This window comes from Aquarana catesbeiana, linkage group LG03 (genome assembly GCF_042186555.1).
Source record: "Aquarana catesbeiana isolate 2022-GZ linkage group LG03, ASM4218655v1, whole genome shotgun sequence".
Taxonomy (NCBI): domain Eukaryota; kingdom Metazoa; phylum Chordata; class Amphibia; order Anura; family Ranidae; genus Aquarana; species Aquarana catesbeiana.
The window spans coordinates 87,527,308-87,543,889 of NC_133326.1; the positions used below are offsets into that span (position 1 = coordinate 87,527,308).

The window sequence follows — 16,582 nt, forward strand, 5'->3', positions numbered from 1 at the left end:
TTACTGATCTCTATAAGAAATCATTGCCCTCTGTAGGAAATCTCTGCTCTCTGTAGGAAATATCTGCCCTCTTGTAGAAATCATTGCTCTCTGTAGTAAATTACTGATCTCTATAAGAAATCATTGCTCTCTGTAGGAAATCTCTGCTCTTTGTAGAAATCATTGCTCTCTGTAGTAAATTACTAATCTCTATAATAAATATAGCTCTCTGTAGGAAATCATTGCTCTCTGTAGGAAATCTCTGCTCTCTGTAGAAATCATTGCTCTCTGTAGTAAATTACTAATCTCTATAATAAATATAGCTCTCTGTAGGAAATCATTGCTCTCTGTAGGAAATCATTGCTCTCTGTAGAAATCACTGCTTTCTGTAGTAAATTACTGATCTCTATAAGAAATCATTTCTCTCTGTAGGAAATCTCTGCTTTCTGTAGGAAATCATTGCTCTCTGTAGTAAATTACTGATCTCTATAATAAATATAGCTCTCTGTAGGAAATTTCTGCTTTCTGTAGGAAATCTCTGCTCTCTGTAGAAATCACTGCTCTCTGTAGTAAATTACTGATCTCTATAATAAATCATTTCTCTCTGTAGGAAATCTCTGCTCTGTGTAGTAAATCATTGCATTTCCCATGCTGGTGAAGATGTAGAGTTCGCCCAGTAGATGGCAGTGTGGAGCTGACTCTCCCATGGCTCTAACAATGGGAGGAAGGGGTGGTCACCTTGTAGGGGTGGAGAGGAGATGTGAGCTGAGTTTGGGATAATATGGTAATCAGTTGTCAGCAGAGGGACAGACTAGGAAAGGTAAGGAGTTTGGTTTCTTTGTTTCTTCCTATACACCTGTTTACTTTCTGGAGTTCAGCACCTGTGTAGTGCTATGAGCTGGGACTAGGACAACTTTCCTCCTCCATGTAAAGTGATGTCTGTGTGCAGGTAGTAGATCTGTCTGTCTGGGTGGGTGATCTGTTCATGGCATTGTGAGAACTTTCCCTGGGACTGCAAAGCTGACAATCATTCAGTAGAAGGCTGATCACTGTGCTCTGCATTCTTTGGAGATTCTTTGTAGAAAACTTTGTTAGTTGGGTGATTTGGTTTCCATGACCTTGGTGTCTGTTTTGTGTGTTGACTTTCTGGCTAATAATAAGTTGTTGGCAGGCTGTCCCTGGATAGGACTGCAGCTGTTCTGGAACTAGGACTCCCAGCAAGTTGTAGTCCCCCTGTGGGGGAGGGGGGGATCTAAGTGTCAGCTCCTAATGAGATCAACCCAATTGCGCTGTCTGTTATTACCAGCATTGCACTATTTGTGTTGATCTGTGTTTTTAGGCGCTGAATAATCGCAGGTCATAAAAGACGCACAAGTGCATAAAGACGCATCGCTCTGCTACCCGCCAGACCTCACACTGACAGCTGCTCAGATTACTAGTGTGATCATAGTCCTACCGAGACACCGGGGATACTAATATATTGGATAGGACTGTTCTAACATGTTAGACACAAATGTTGTTGCATAGAAGTTGCACCATGTAACTTATTGTGCAGTCATCACAGGTAGAAGCAGGGGTAGTGTAAGGGCTCATTTACACTTAAGCACACAAAAAAAAAGCACAGAAAACTGCATTTTATAGGGCTCATTCACACTTGCTTTGGTCTCATTAAGATTGCTCTTTAAGAGCATTTGACAGGCGGTGAGGAGGGGTTGTATCCCCCCCCCCCTCACTGCCTGCTTTAACACCTTGAACCCCTCACTAGTGCTCCACAATCATATACATTGCATGCAGTAGAGGGGCACTCGCAGAGTAGCCTCCTCCACGTGAATGTGTCGCGGTCGGGGCAGTAAAGCACTGTGGCATGTCTACTTCCCCTGGCCGTTGGCTCTGCAGTTAAAGAGGGGGGGGGGTAGTTGGGAGGGCGGTAAAAACAGGGCTTTAACTGTTGGGTTTTGCCATCCCTTAGGCCCCTTTTACGCTTGTGCAACCTTGCCATGACTTTGACGCGACTTGAAGCAATGCCTGTGTAATCTTGAGGTCTATGGACCTCAAGTCGCATCAAAGTTGAACCAAAGTAGTGCAGGGACTACTTTGAGGTTGCTACAACTTGAAGTTGCACAGATATGAACGGTACTCATTGGAAATCATGGGTTACGACTTGTCATGCGACTTCTCAGTCCCAAGTCGCAGGACAAGTTGCACAAGTGTGAAAGGGCCCTTAACTGTAAGTGTGAACGAGCCCTAAATGCATTGCTCTGTGTTTTGCATGTGTTAAACATTGTTTACATGCGTTTTGTTCTGTACAGGCCAAGGGTTCAAAATTCTAACATCTATTTTTTTCCTATAATAATATTATTATTATTATTTATTTTTTATTATTTGTGATTATTATTTACTCATTTAGTTTTTATTGTATTATTATTATTAGATACATTGCATTGACTTGTGTTTTTGTGCACTGTGTAGGCACAGACATGCTGCCTTTTAATACACAGCATCTGTATGGTGTAATAAGGGGCGATCGAAAACTATTGTGTCCTAGAGCTGATCAATGGACAAGGTTTGAACAAATCATACGGTGGGCCCCGGTTGGGTTCAGTTTATGGGTCCCCCGCCAGGTTAATTGGATTGTGCAGATGGATGGCTGTATATAATTCTTCTAAAGTGTCCTTTAAGTCTTTTGGAGGATTTGGAATGCAGGCTGGAAATGGGTCTCATGTAGTGGTATACTCTCTACAAACTGCAGATGTGATGGTGGAATATACAGGGACATGAATATGAGGTGGCCCCTGAGGTCTGGGGCCCCCCGGGCAGTCACCCATTTTGCTCTTATTAAACTCCAGCACTGGTTATATCCCACGTAGTTTGCACACAGTGAGGTTGCCTTCAGGGTACGATCGACCTTGTGGTTGATGTTTTTTCTGGCAGGTTTGCGGCATTTGTGCGTTTAGCTTTCTTCCCATATGGTTCGGTCAATTTGTTACTAAACAATATCAAATGTAGAACATATTCGACTCAATCCACAAAGCTTTAGGTATAACTAAAGGCAATTTTTTTTTTTTTTTTTTAGTTTTAAAGAGGGATCAGGATCCCTGTCAGGTTTTTATTGCTGTCTGTGTCCCTGTTAGGGAGATTCATCCTCTCTATTTGTCCCATTTACCATTGTCATTGAAGGTGAAAGAAAATCCCAAATTTTGGGTTGTCACCAGAACAGGAATAGAACGGAAATCTTCCAATGCGGACACAAGATCAGCGTGACAACCAGGTGTTTACTTACTTTGGAGGGAATTCCTCTCACTTCCTGTTTTGGCTGTGGAACAGGAAGTGAAGGGAAATATCCCCAATGGTTGGAGGTTGTTTACGCCCCCCACCGGGCTACTCTGTAGTTAATTTAGCATCTGGATCAGTATTGACTTGCCTAGTTCTAGCTGTTGGGCTCTATTGTTATGATTTTCTGCTTGTTCCTTCACGGGGCGGGCCCTATGGTAACACGCTACAATTCTTGTTCCATACCGTATTGCTATGTTTGTCATTATGTTTTAGCCATTATACATGTCTTTTTACGTCTATGGCTCCTGATACATTGGAATGCTTGATACAACGTTATTTGTTCTATATAAATAAAAGATTATACAAACCCCCCCATGGGAAGCAAAAACAAAAAATAACCCTCGCCAAAGCTGGCCATGGAAAGCTGAGCGAAAAAAACATAAAAAACAGATTCCTCCATCAAAACAAACAAAATGGAAGGGGGATCCCCTCCGGCTGGGACTTTGTATTCTGATGGCGGGACCTGCTAATGCCAGAATGCACTGATCAGCAGTTGCAGCCGATGATCTACATGATGGAAAACTTGTTGATCAATCGATCAACTTCTGTCAAGCAGGGACGGCCACACATTGATTAAAATTCATTCGGCCCCTGCTGATCCACCCAACTTTTGATCAGTGTATGGCCAACTTCATCCAGTGCAGTGTATTTAACAAATGTGGCAAAATGCACCAAAAACACAGTGGAACGCACATGTCCTCAATTGAGATGAAGTAAAAAAAAAGAGCGGGGAAATCGCACTTGAACACATCAAAAATGCATGAGCAGAAACTCATCCAGAATGCAGAAATTGTCATGTAAACCGGCCCTAAAGCTTAATGAAGTTACAAGGAACAGAAAAAATGACAGCACACGCTGCAACGCAATGCATCGTGCTAATGCATGTGTGTTTACCTGCGCTCAACGCAGTAGTGTATTTAGGTCTTGTGCTGCCCTAGGCCTGACTCTACTCGTGCACCCCCTAATTTAAATGTAACCCATCCCTACCTGTCAAGGCCACACCCCCCTGCAATTTTTCAAGTGGGGACACTAGTTCGGAGGGCCTGGGGGGGGGGGTGGTAATGGATTCCCTTAATTTGCATAGATTTCCTCTCACTTCCTGTTTGGCTGTGGGGCAGGAAGTGAAGGGAAATCTCTGCAATGGGACAGGGATGGTAAAAAAATAAACAGCACAAGCCGGCGGGGACTCTTTCCATGCTGCCCCCCTGCAAAGCGCTGCCCTAGGCCTGGGCCTTGTTGGCCTAGGCCAGGATACAGCATTGGCTCAACGCACACATCGCAGCGTGAATGGACCCTTCACTGAAAATAACTGTCACTTTTTAAAAAGTGAAGTTGGTGCATTCGCTTTGTGAATGGAGCCTGTTGCAGTGTATAGAAGCCGTCAGTATGGACAATTTCTATACCTCTCTATAGTGTGTCTGTTTATAAACAACACCTCCCGAAGATTTCCTATTAGGCTGGTGAGAGAGGAAACACATGGCCCTGTATCGGGATGTGTGCCCTCTGCTCCCTCTCCACATATATCATTCTATACTTAGAAACAATTGCAGCAATAGACAAAGGGACCAGCTGGGGGGAACCACAAGTTCCAGCACACCTTGCAGCAACTTGTTTTATTGAGAATGTACAGATACGATGCCCAGGGAGCAGTGGAGGTGGGATATATTAACTCTGTCCAAAATTTGAAAAAAGTTCTACTTTAAGGCCCCTGGTACACAGGGCCATCTAGGAGCAGTGCGCCCCTCCTGGCGTTTTAGTATACCCAGGAGACACAGGTGCTGCGGGTAGCCTATTAATGTCTATGGCAGGCTGTGGCTGGATGAGGGGGGTACCTGATTTAGGACATCTAAGGCTGGGTTCACACTGGTGCGATTTTAGACATTGCATGTGATTCGAACCACACTGCTGTGCAGATCACATGCAATGTCTGTGTGATGTGGATTAAGCCATATAGATTGTATGGCTGAATTTGCATCGCATTCGCACCAAAATGATACAGGACCCTTTTTTTGGTCCACCCCAGCATCGGATCTCATGGGTGTTTACAGCCATGCGATCCCATTCGATCCCATTCCTACACCATTGGACAATTCACATTGCGATATGCAAACTGATCTGGGGGTATCATTAACATTCTATTGTCACCAGCAGCGGTATGCATAGGGCAGTGTGAGCTGTCTGCGAGTTCTATGCAATGCGGGAACCCGCACTGGAATCGCGCTGGTTCCCGCATTGCGCTAGTGAACCCATACTAGATGCTGTCCGAATTCGCTGCGAATTTGGCACCGCATCTAAATCGCAACCTGTCCATGCGAACCGATTGCAGAGTATATGTTAAAGTGATAAAGTCTTGTTTTTTTCTTTAAAAAAAAAAAAAAAAATATGTTATACTTACCTCCTCTGTGCAGTTGGTTTTGCACAGAGCAGCCCGAATCCTCCTCTTCTCAGGTCCCTCTTTGCTGCTCCTGGCCCCTCCCTCCTATCGAGTGCCCCCTCAGTCATCAGCTTTCTATGGGGGCACAGTTCCATGTATCCATTCAGACACGGAGCCTGACCCGGCCCCGCCCCCCTCTCCCCTGATTGGCTGACTGACTTTGATCGACAGCCGCGGGAGCCAATAGCGCCACTGCTGTGTCTCAGCCAGTCAGGAGGAGTGTCCCGGATGGCTTAGACATACGTGGACATCGCTGGAGAGAGAGGGGGCTCAGGTAAGTAATTAGGGGGGTGCTGGGGGGGCTGCTACACACAAGGTTTTTTTATCTTAACGCATAGAATGCATTAAGATAAAAAACCTTCTGCTTTTACAACCCCTTTAAGTTAACGACACCCCCACTATCGGTTTGCAAAATGCAGCGCGATTTGTAGAATCGGATTGCATGGGTGTGAAAGGTTCCTGCTCCAGTTTGGTGCGAATGCAATGCAATTTGAGCCACTCAAATCAATGGCTCGAATTGCACCCCAGAGACACTGCATGTAATTCACACCCGTGCTGCGATTCCTGTGCGAATTACATGCGGTGTCCTGCACCGTATCAGTGTGAACCTGGGCTAAAAACACAAGTACCACAGTATTGCATACAGCCCCGGCTTGCCATAGAGTTTGATAGGCCACCTGCAGCAGGGCTGGATGCTGCAAATTCCCCCCTTGGGCGCAATAAAATGCCAGTACGTACTGTATATGTCCTCATTGGCAAAGGACCCTTTCACATCATATTCACTGGGATGCATTTGTCAACGCATGCCTAATGCAGGGACTTCAAAATCAACGAGTGCAGTTCAGTCCAGAGCATTGTGTTGCTTTTCTTTAGGCTAAAAAAGTACATCATACTTAAATTTTATTTTTTCTTCTAAGTGCGTTGTGTGTCAACGCACTGCACTGTACAGCAAAGCATCTAGCTGCTGCAGCTTTGGCTGCTCTGATACCGTACACCACATGCTGTGGATAGCAAGGTCTGTTGCTAGGGTTGTAATGGGGAAAAAACAATTAGCAACAAACACATGTGAAAAACACGCTCCCAACACGTGACAAAAATGCAATGCAGCGCGCTTGCGTAAGCATTGTGGTGTAAATAAGTGCTGCATTTTAAACAGTTGACTATGGTTGGATAAGTTGTTTCGATTTAAATGGTTAATTTTTTTCATTCAGCTAGAGGGCTGAGCAAAAAAAAAAAAGATTCCTCCATCCAAACAATCAAGGTGGAAAGAAGACTCCTCCCCCTGCTGACAGCGGGGGTCCTCCGTTGTCACTGATCAGTGGCTTCAGTCACCGATCAACCATTTTTTTTTTTCAACAAGCTGGTTCAACGGAAGTTGAAGTACGGCCACATACGGATCAAAATTTGACCGGTTTGGACGAATTTCGATCCATCTATGGCCAGTTTAGGTCTTTTCAGCAATGTAAAATGTTTAGAATTCTGGTATTCTTTTCGGATTATTTAAATGCACTTTTTTATTTAATGGGTGGTGCAGTAAACTGTCCAGGTGATATAGTATAATAAAAGGACTGCCTGAAACCCAAATAAGTATCATTCTAAACTAATTACATCTGAAATTCAGGAATCTGGCAGGTTTAGCCGTTAACCTTCGTGCTCTGCTCTTGTTTTGGTTGGACTAGGAATGGGATAGACTGCTGAGTACAATACAGTGACATCTTAATAGTGGCATCTCTAGACAATAGCCATTATCCCTGGGGGAGGGGATGGTACAGACATTCCCAATGACATTCCTGGCATTCCTGAACTTTGGGCACCTCTGAATTCCCCCCTCCTGTGTCATGAATGAGTTGATTCCTGGGGTGGAGACGGGGTGTGATTGTGTATGATACTGAACCTTTCTATTATGTAATGAAGTGCACACTTGTATCTGTGCCATTATTTAGGCGGAGAGATGCTTGGTAGGGATCACATGTTAACGACTCATATGTCATGAGTATATATTATGGGACGTATAGTAAATCTTTCCCAACTTGCAATATCCTCTGGATTTTAATAGAACCTATATTCTGAAGCTGCCCATAAGCCAGTAGAATTTTTTAAAATGTTCTTTTTTGGTGCATTTGTTCAATTCTTTAGTGGTTAATGGATACAAACCAACGTTCGTTTTTGACCATAGTAACGAGAAAATTCGAACACTTAAAGTTCTAACTGTAAATGTGGTTTTCATAAAGGACAATATATATATATATATATATATATATATATATATATATATATATATATATATATTGTAATGAAACCTGCTTTAATACAGTTGGGATTCAATTCAAATTCAAAATTTAAGGGCTTTCCAATGAAATTGGTTGACCCCATGATGACAAGAATGAAAAATCAATCAACATAGCATTCTTTCTTGTCATCACGGGGTCAACTAATTTCATTGGAAAGCCTTTAAATTTTGTACATATGTTTAGATGAAAATTACTAGCAACACGTTTTAAAGATCTAGCCTAAAGAGGAGTTCCGCCGAAAAAAAAAAAAAAAATAAAGGCAGCAGCTACAAATACTGCAGCTGCTGACTTTTAATAATCACACACTTACCTGTCCCGTGGTCCAGCGATGTGGGGGAACGAGGCCCCGCTTGTCTCCCCCTCCTCTCTGCGGTGTCGGCATTGTCAATGTGGGCGGGCATGCACTGTGCATGCGCGAGCCGCGCTGCGCACTGTGACTGGCCGGGCAATCATCTGGGACCTGTGATTGCCAAGAGGGAGGGGGGAAACTTCCGGCGGTGCGGTGCCCCGGAAGTGGGAGCTGGAACCTTCTAAAAAAGAGGGTTTCCGCTCCCCCCCCCCCCCCCAAAAAAAATGACATGCCAAATATGGCATGGCAGGGGATCACCTTCCCTTAAAGCGGGAGTTCGATTTTTGGGTGGAACTCCGCTTTAACTACTATAAAGTTGTAGAAAAGGTTGTAAAAAACTTTATGTGCAAGAGAATAAAGGGCTCTGTGCTACTTCTGGCAGCCATGAAGGTGACCAGGTATGAAACATGGATCTTGTGATTTCTGCAAAGAGTCTGTTGTTTAGACAGAGCTGTGTGCATTGCTGTGTATAAAGTACCTTAAAGCGGAACTAAACTCAAAGTTTTAACAGTTTAAAAAAGCAGTTACATTCCCATCATGCAGGGAATGTTAACTGTCACTTTAGTTGTGCTCTCAACCGAACTATCAAACCATCAAATGGAGTCTAATGCTAGCCATACACTATATGAAAAATCAGCCGAAATTTGGTCATTTAGACAGTTTGTTCGTTTTTCGGCCAGTTGATGGGCACAAAATTGATAATGGTTGGGACGTTTTTGAGACGAAAAAACAAAGGACAAGTTTGTAAATTTTCTGATGAACGATAAATTGAAAGGTTAATGTGTTTCCCGTCCGAACTGCTTGCACTAGGTGTATGTTAAAAACCAAACAAAAAATGAATTCATTTATGTCCACTGAACAATTTATCGGTCATTACATGATGGCACTATCGTTTGCTCTTACAGCCGAATGTTCGTTTTTCGAAAATGGGTTCGGCCGATTTTTCGTATAGTGCATGGCCAGCATAAGATGGCTGCTTCCTTGGCTGATAAAGATAAGGAGGGTTTAGTTCCGCTTTAAAGCAGATTTAAAGTTCACCTATACTCGCCTCCAGGAAGTGGATGTCTGTGAGCTCCCTCGCCAACAGCATTATCTGGCCTTTCTTGTTTGGCATCTTCAGCCAACTTGATTGGCTGAGCCGGATGACGTAACTTTATCTCATGCACCCCGAAGTTATTTCATTCCAGAACCAAGGCATGCCTCAAATGTACACTGTGGATGAGTGTATGGTTTTTATCTAATGTTTGACTGGGATTTTGGTTTAAATTGATTAACAATGTTGACTTCAGTAATATGTTAACAAACCTCACCAAAAAAAAAAAAATTACAGGCGATGCCATTAATGGCCTTTTAGAAAATGCCAGTTCCCTGGCTGTCATTATGAGTCTTTGGCTTCAGTATTTTCTGAGTCACTGGCATTGATTTACTGAAGAAAAATAGGCTGTTCTTTTTGTAAGGGACGTTTCATTTTGGAAGTAAATTCTCCCTTGGCATAGTGAAGGTAGTGAAAATTCACTTTTCAACATGGTTAGAATCCATACATTTGTGATTTTTTTTTGTTTTTATCCTGCTCTTTTGAATAATCTCTCTATCGTGGACAAAATGGTTCCATTAAAAATTTGAAAATTTAATGAATGTTCTTAGAAACAAAAAAAATTCTAACAAAATTCTACTATTGTATTGTTGAATTAAGGTAAACTTTCATTTGCAAATTGAACAGACTTTTTGTTTTGGTAAATCAACCCCATTAAGTCAGAACAACCAGGCATGATCATGCAAGTTTCAGAAGGAAGTTGGCCATGGCAGCCTTAGTATCCCACTAATGACATATGTTCTTCAAGGAGAATCTACCATCTTTAGGCTTGAGATAAGATATGGAAGCTCCCATTGATGAATTGTTTGTAAAGGTGCAAGGTCCTGGGTTGTCATCCTTGCGTGTTCATTACTGATGGCCCAGGATAAGAATGGTGCCATTGAAGTGTTGAGACACTGTAAAGGAAATTTGTAAAATCTGTATAAAATTATATTCTATTTTGTATGCTTTGCCTATGTATTACACACTGCACTCACTGTGCACACGGCACTAATAATGTTTTGATTACATGTTGCATTCTTTTCGAGTCCTGATTAGAAATTAGCCTGCCTACGTTACGCCCCTTGTTACCATAAAAGTACAATTGTAATATTAATGTGATACCTACCTAATCATGTGTATAAAAACTTAATTTGCACAAACAGAACAATTATTTGGAAAGATGCTGAGTGTATCTTTTATTTTATAAGTTATTATTAATTTAGAACCACAAATCAATATGAGGATAGGATTTGCTTATCTATAAAATTTCCAGAACAGACGCCTAACCTGCTGTGGGATGCATGGGTTTGGAATGACATCTGCAGAATGTCAAGGATTAGGATGACAGACTTTTACTGTTTTAGCCTATACAATTTCTGGGAACTAGGGGTGTCATTAAAGCATAAAATCCCTTGTGTTCCTAAATTTAGAGATAAATTGCAACCTTCTTATTTGTATGGTTCATAAAAAACTTCAACTGTGAGTCTGGATCTCTATAATGTGATCTATAATTATATGTACACATACACCCATATATTACTATTATTACAGCAGTATCATACTCTTTTTTGTATAATGTACTGTAGCTGTGATTTAACCTCTGGTTGGATATCCTTAAATAGTAATGTGTATTGATGGCTTGTTCAGCAATGTGTAGTTACTTTAGTTGGTACTCCTGCTTACAGTACGTGTGGAGTAAACTGCACAACAAGAATGCATGTCTGTTTTTTTTTTTTTTAGACCAATTATTTTTTAGACCATGGTACATTTTTTTTTCTTTTTTCTACTAACCATTCCTTTTTTTTGCTCCATGAGACCACAACATGAACACATGCTTGGGATTTCTTGATACTAGGGTCAGGTCTTCCAGTTCAAAGTCAGTGTCATTGTTCACAGCCCGTGAATTTACACATTGAGACATTCATTCTTTGAAAAGAAGAAGAGAGGTCAGCTTGCGGAGACCTTGACTGAATAATTTTCATTATTTTCTTCGCTATAAAATGTGTGTTTACAGCCCCAAAAGATAAATGGATCCCCCAACAGATTCTAACACACACACATGGGCTGATTTATTAAATAAAATATATTGTGTAAATATTCTCTTCAATTATCCAGTAATATGCAGATGAAATGAGTAAACAGGAATCTTGCCCAATGAATGGATAATTGAAGTGGACCTTGCATGCTGAATAGAAGGTCCCCCTTTTTTTTTTTTTTTTTTTTTTTGCAAGTTCCATGTTGCCCTTTAAAAGACACTTGTAAATAAATGTATCACCTGGGGAAAAAATGATTTACCTTGGCCCTGGCCTACAACACTTCCGGAAAAAATAGGTCACATCAGTGTACCTCGATGCTCCCTTCTGGAATAGTTGGGCATTCGGAGTCCCGTGGGAATGCACTCTTTCAATAGGATGGAGTGCGTTCTTGCCGGATTTCAAGCTTCCAGGTCTGCAGGAAGGCATGGTGGGTGACATAACCCATGCTCCCCGGAGGTGTCAGAGGCCAAGGTAATCAATCTTCTTTTTTTTAAATGTTTTTCTTGGGTAATTGGTTTGTTTGTAAATGGATTTTAAAGCTATTTGTATTTGGGGGGGGGGGGGGCATATTGGTTGCAAAAAAGTGGACTTTGAATTTGACACAAAAGGTACAATTTAAAACCATTTTTAGAGGGTTTTTTTATTTTTTAAATAACAAACATTTTATACTTACCTGCCCTGTGCAATGGAACCTCCTCTTCTGGGGTTCTCCGCCATTACTCTTGGCTCCTCCTCTTCTGTGAGTACCTCCATAGCAAGCCACTTGCTAGAGGGACATTTGTGCGACTATAGACACACACAGTGCTGCTCAGCCCCGCCCCCACCTCCCTCCTTTACAGGCTTTGACTGACAGCAGCAGGAACCACTGACTCCTGCAGCCTTTTGTGAGAAGAGAGAGAGAGTGGAGAGGAGCTGCTGCAGAAAAGGCACAGCTCTGAATCAAGATTTGGCTCAGGTAAGCGTTTAAAGAAGGCTGATAGGGAAAAGCTTTTAAAAGGGTTTGTTTTTTTGTTTTTTTTTTTTACCTTTTAAAATGGTTCAAGGTTATTTACCGTCATGCATTCTATGCAGGAAGATACAAAACATTCTCTGTGCAGCATCCTCCCCCAGCCCCCCTTAATACCCGATCCCCATCTTTATCCAGTGTTGTGCATGAGTGCCTCGGCTCTTTAGGGACTCTGCCTTCTCATTGGCTGAGCTATTGGCTCCCTCTGCTGTTAATCAGTCACTAAGCCAATCAGGAGAGAGAGGGGGCTTGGGCCGAGCAATGGCTGTGTATGAATGGACACGCAGAGCTCGGAATCAAGCCTGCTTAGGTGCCCATGCTGCTTGCTCTGGGGGCAGGAGGGAGGGGCCAGGAGCGCCGGCGAGGTAAAGGAGGATTGGGGCTGCTCTGTGCAAAACCATTACACAGAGCAGATAAGTATAACATGTTTGTTTGTTTGTTGTTGTTTTTTTTTTTTTTTTTTTTTAAAGAGACTTTAATATATCTTTAATGCAGAGAATTAATTAAGGTAAACAACTTTTTTCCCTTACAGCCACTTTAAAGTGAATATTCACACAATCTATTGTACAAAGATATCGCTTATCTCCCCTGCCTGCAAGTCTATAAATGTAGAAGTGCCTGAAAATCTATATGAAAAAAATGACAGCTGTTTATGCTGTTTATTGATTTAGCAAACTAAGTGTCATCCATTCAGGATTTAGATATACTTTGGTAATAGCTTGAATCCATTTACTAATTATAATAACGTCAGTCTTCCTGGCTTTTCATGCTGGGTGTACCACCAAACTTCTGCAGAAATAACTCCCCCCTCCTCCTGATCCCCCCCCCCCCCCCCGTATTAGCCTCCTTGTGTTTATAATGATATTAGGTTAAATAACTGGGGTAAAAAATAACATATCTAAAATAACGGGAAGCATTGTGGCTTAGTGGTTAGCACTTTTGCCTGGCAGCGTTATGGTCATTGGTGCAAATCCCACCTACAATAATTGAGTTTGCATGTTCTCCCTGTGCCTGCGTGGGTTTCCTCTGGGTACACCGTTTTCCTCCCACACTACAAAGACATGCTGGTAAGTTAATAGGCTAATGTCTAAATTGGCCCTAGTATGTGTATGTATGTTAGGGCCCTTTACTGTAAGCTCCTTGGGGGCAGCTACTGATGTGAATGTACAATATACACTGACAGGCCACTTTATTAGGTACACATGTTAAATTGCTTAGTAACACAAATTGCTAATCAGCCAATCACATGGCAGCAACTGAAAGCATTTAGGCATCTATATGTGGCGAAGATGACTTGCTAAAATTCAAACTGAGCATCAGAATGGGGAAGAAAGGGAATTTAAGTGACTTTGAATGGGCTGCTCCGAGTATTTCAAAAACTGCTGATCTACTGGCATTTTCACACACAACCATCTCTAGGATTTACAGAGAATAGTGTGAAAAAAAGAGAAAATATCCAGTGAGCGGCAGTTGTGTGGAGGAAAATGCCTTGTTGATGTCAGAGGAGAATAGACAGCCTGGTTCAGGATGATAGAAAGGCAAAAGTAACTCAAAATAACTACTTGTTACAACCAAGGTATGCAGAATAACGTCTCTGAACGCACAACACATCTAACCTTTAAGCAAATGGGCTACAGCAGCAGAAGACCACACCATGTGCCACTCCTGTCAGCTAAGAACATAGAAACATAGAAAAGTGATGGCAGAAAAAGACTAAGTAGTCCATCGAGTCTGCCCATTTTTTTTTTCTTCTCATTAACCTCTTTGTTTGACTAAAGATTTATGTTTATCCCAAACATGTTTGAAGCTGTTTACTGTTCACTGTGTAACTACCCCTGTTGGTAGATTATTCCAATCATCAACCACCCTTTCAGTAAAATAATACTTTATAGAACTAGTTTTGAACTTTCCTCCAGTTAGTTTGAGGTCATGTCCCCGTGTTCTTGATTTTGGTTTCATATGAAAGACTGCTTTCCTGTACCTTATTCACCCTCTTAATGTATTTAAAAGTTTTAATCACGTCTCCCCTTTCCCTTCTTTCCTCCTGACTGTACATAATAAGTTCCTAAAGTCGCTCTCCATATGTTTTATCCCCCAAACCTTTCATCATTTTTGTTACCCGTCTTTGAACTGGTTCTATCTTATAGAAAAGGGAAGTAGAATGTACACTGCTCCAAGGCTGTCTGCAAATTAAAGATCTCTTGATACTGCTGTGGCAACCAACAAGACTGGGTGCCTGCCAAGGTCTGCAACCTGGGAAATCCATGCAATAAAGAGAAAAAGTGGCACATTCAGAGATAAAGAAAACATTTTTGGTTTATTGTAGAATCAAAGGTTAAACATGACACATGGGGGATCCACACTGTTCAGCAGACGCGTTTCACACAAAGTGCTTAATCATCGCTGAGCAATGATTAAGCACTTTGTGTGAAATGCGTCTGCTGAACAGTGTGGATCCCTTGTGTGTCATGTTTTTTAACCTTTGATTCTACAATAAACCAACACATTTTTCTTCATCTCTGGATGTGCCACTTTTTCTTTGTTGCGTGGTTCTGTCTTATCACTATCTTTTTGTAAGTGAGGTCTCCAGAACTGGACAACAGTATTCTAAATGAGGTGTCACTAAAGATCTATAGAGGGGAATCAGAACCTCCTTCCTCCTGCTAGTCATCCATCTAGTGAACAGGAAATTGAGGCTTCAAACCACACAGGCTTATCAAAATTGGACAGTAGAAGATTGGAAAAACGTTGCCTGGTCTGAGGAGACTCGGTTTCAGCTGCGACATTCAGATGGTAGGGTCAGGATATGACGTAAACATAAAAGCATGGATCCATACTGCCTTGTATGAACAGTTCAGGCTGGTGGTGTAATGGTGTGGAGGATATTTTTTTGGCACACTTTGGGCCCCTTAGTACCAACTGAGCATCGTTTAAATGCTGCGGCCTACCTAAGTATTGTTGTTGACCATGTCCATCCCTTTATGACTACAGTGTCCCCATCTTCTGATGGCTCCTTCCAGCAGGATAACACACCATGTCACAAAGCTCAAATCATCTCACCACTGGTTTCTTGAACATGACAATGAGTTCACTGTACTCCAATGGCCTCCACAGTCACCAGATCTCATCCAATAGAGCACCTTTGGGATGAGGTAGAACTGGAGATTCGCATCATTGATGTGCAGCCGACAAATCTGCAGAAACTGTGTGATGTTATTATGTCAATATGGACCAAAATCTCTGAGGAATGTTTCCAACACCTTGTTGAATCTATACCACAAAGAATTAAGGCGGTTCTGAAGGCAAAAAGGGGTCCAACCTGGTACTAGCAAGGTGCAATAAAGTGGCCGTTGAGTGTATATGTAAAGCTCTGTGTAGATTGTCAGTGCTATATAAATCCCAATAGTACAACACAAATAAAATAACAAAAATATAAAAGACCCCTTCCCATACACATTTGCATAGCACATCACTAGGACCAGTGTAGATGCCTTGGACAAAATATATTGGGTAACCCCATGCGTACCTTATGTAGAATAATCATTTAGGTTGTCACCATTTTGCATTCTTTCAGAGGTGTGTTAAGTCTCTTGTAGTTTAACCATAGACAAAGTGGATGGCATTTTTTGCAAGACAAAATCTTTAGAGTTCTGTAGAGTTAATGATTGGCTCATGGAACCAAAAGTTTTATTTAAATTTAGAAGAACTTCGTATTTCAAGTTCCCTTTGGCACTAGAATCATTCGTTCCTCCAGCAGTGAACAGATTAATTGTCTTGCATGGTTTCGGCTAGCAGAATGCAATGTAGAACAAGTTTCACAAGTGTTGCCAATCAGAAACAGGAAGCATATTGCTCATATCCCAGCCTTCTATATCCTTCTCAGCTGGGCAGGAAAGTGCATGACATCAAATCCTGGCTCCTGGACACAAAGAGCAGACCAGGGAAACAAGAAACTGGAGCTTGTCAAGTGATTTACTTTCCCCGGGTACAATCTGTTTTCTGTTTTGTTGCAAAGGCATCCAATAGTTGTGTGTACAGGTAGAATACACAGACTAGAATAGTTTTCTTAAAGAGACCTG

The 16,582-nt window shown here is 41.9% G+C and overlaps 1 protein-coding gene across 3 annotated transcripts in view; it reads left to right on the plus strand.

The window, feature by feature from the left end:
- The first annotated feature begins 706 nt into the window (after window positions 1–706).
- Window positions 707–16,582, plus strand: part of CGNL1 (cingulin like 1) — a 155,648-nt gene continuing 139,772 nt past the window's right edge. For 2 of the 3 annotated variants that reach the window (XM_073618802.1, XM_073618800.1), the window contains exon 1: window positions 707–799. The gene's annotated coding sequence lies outside the window, so the exon portion shown is untranslated. The other variant, XM_073618801.1, reaches the window with a different exon arrangement.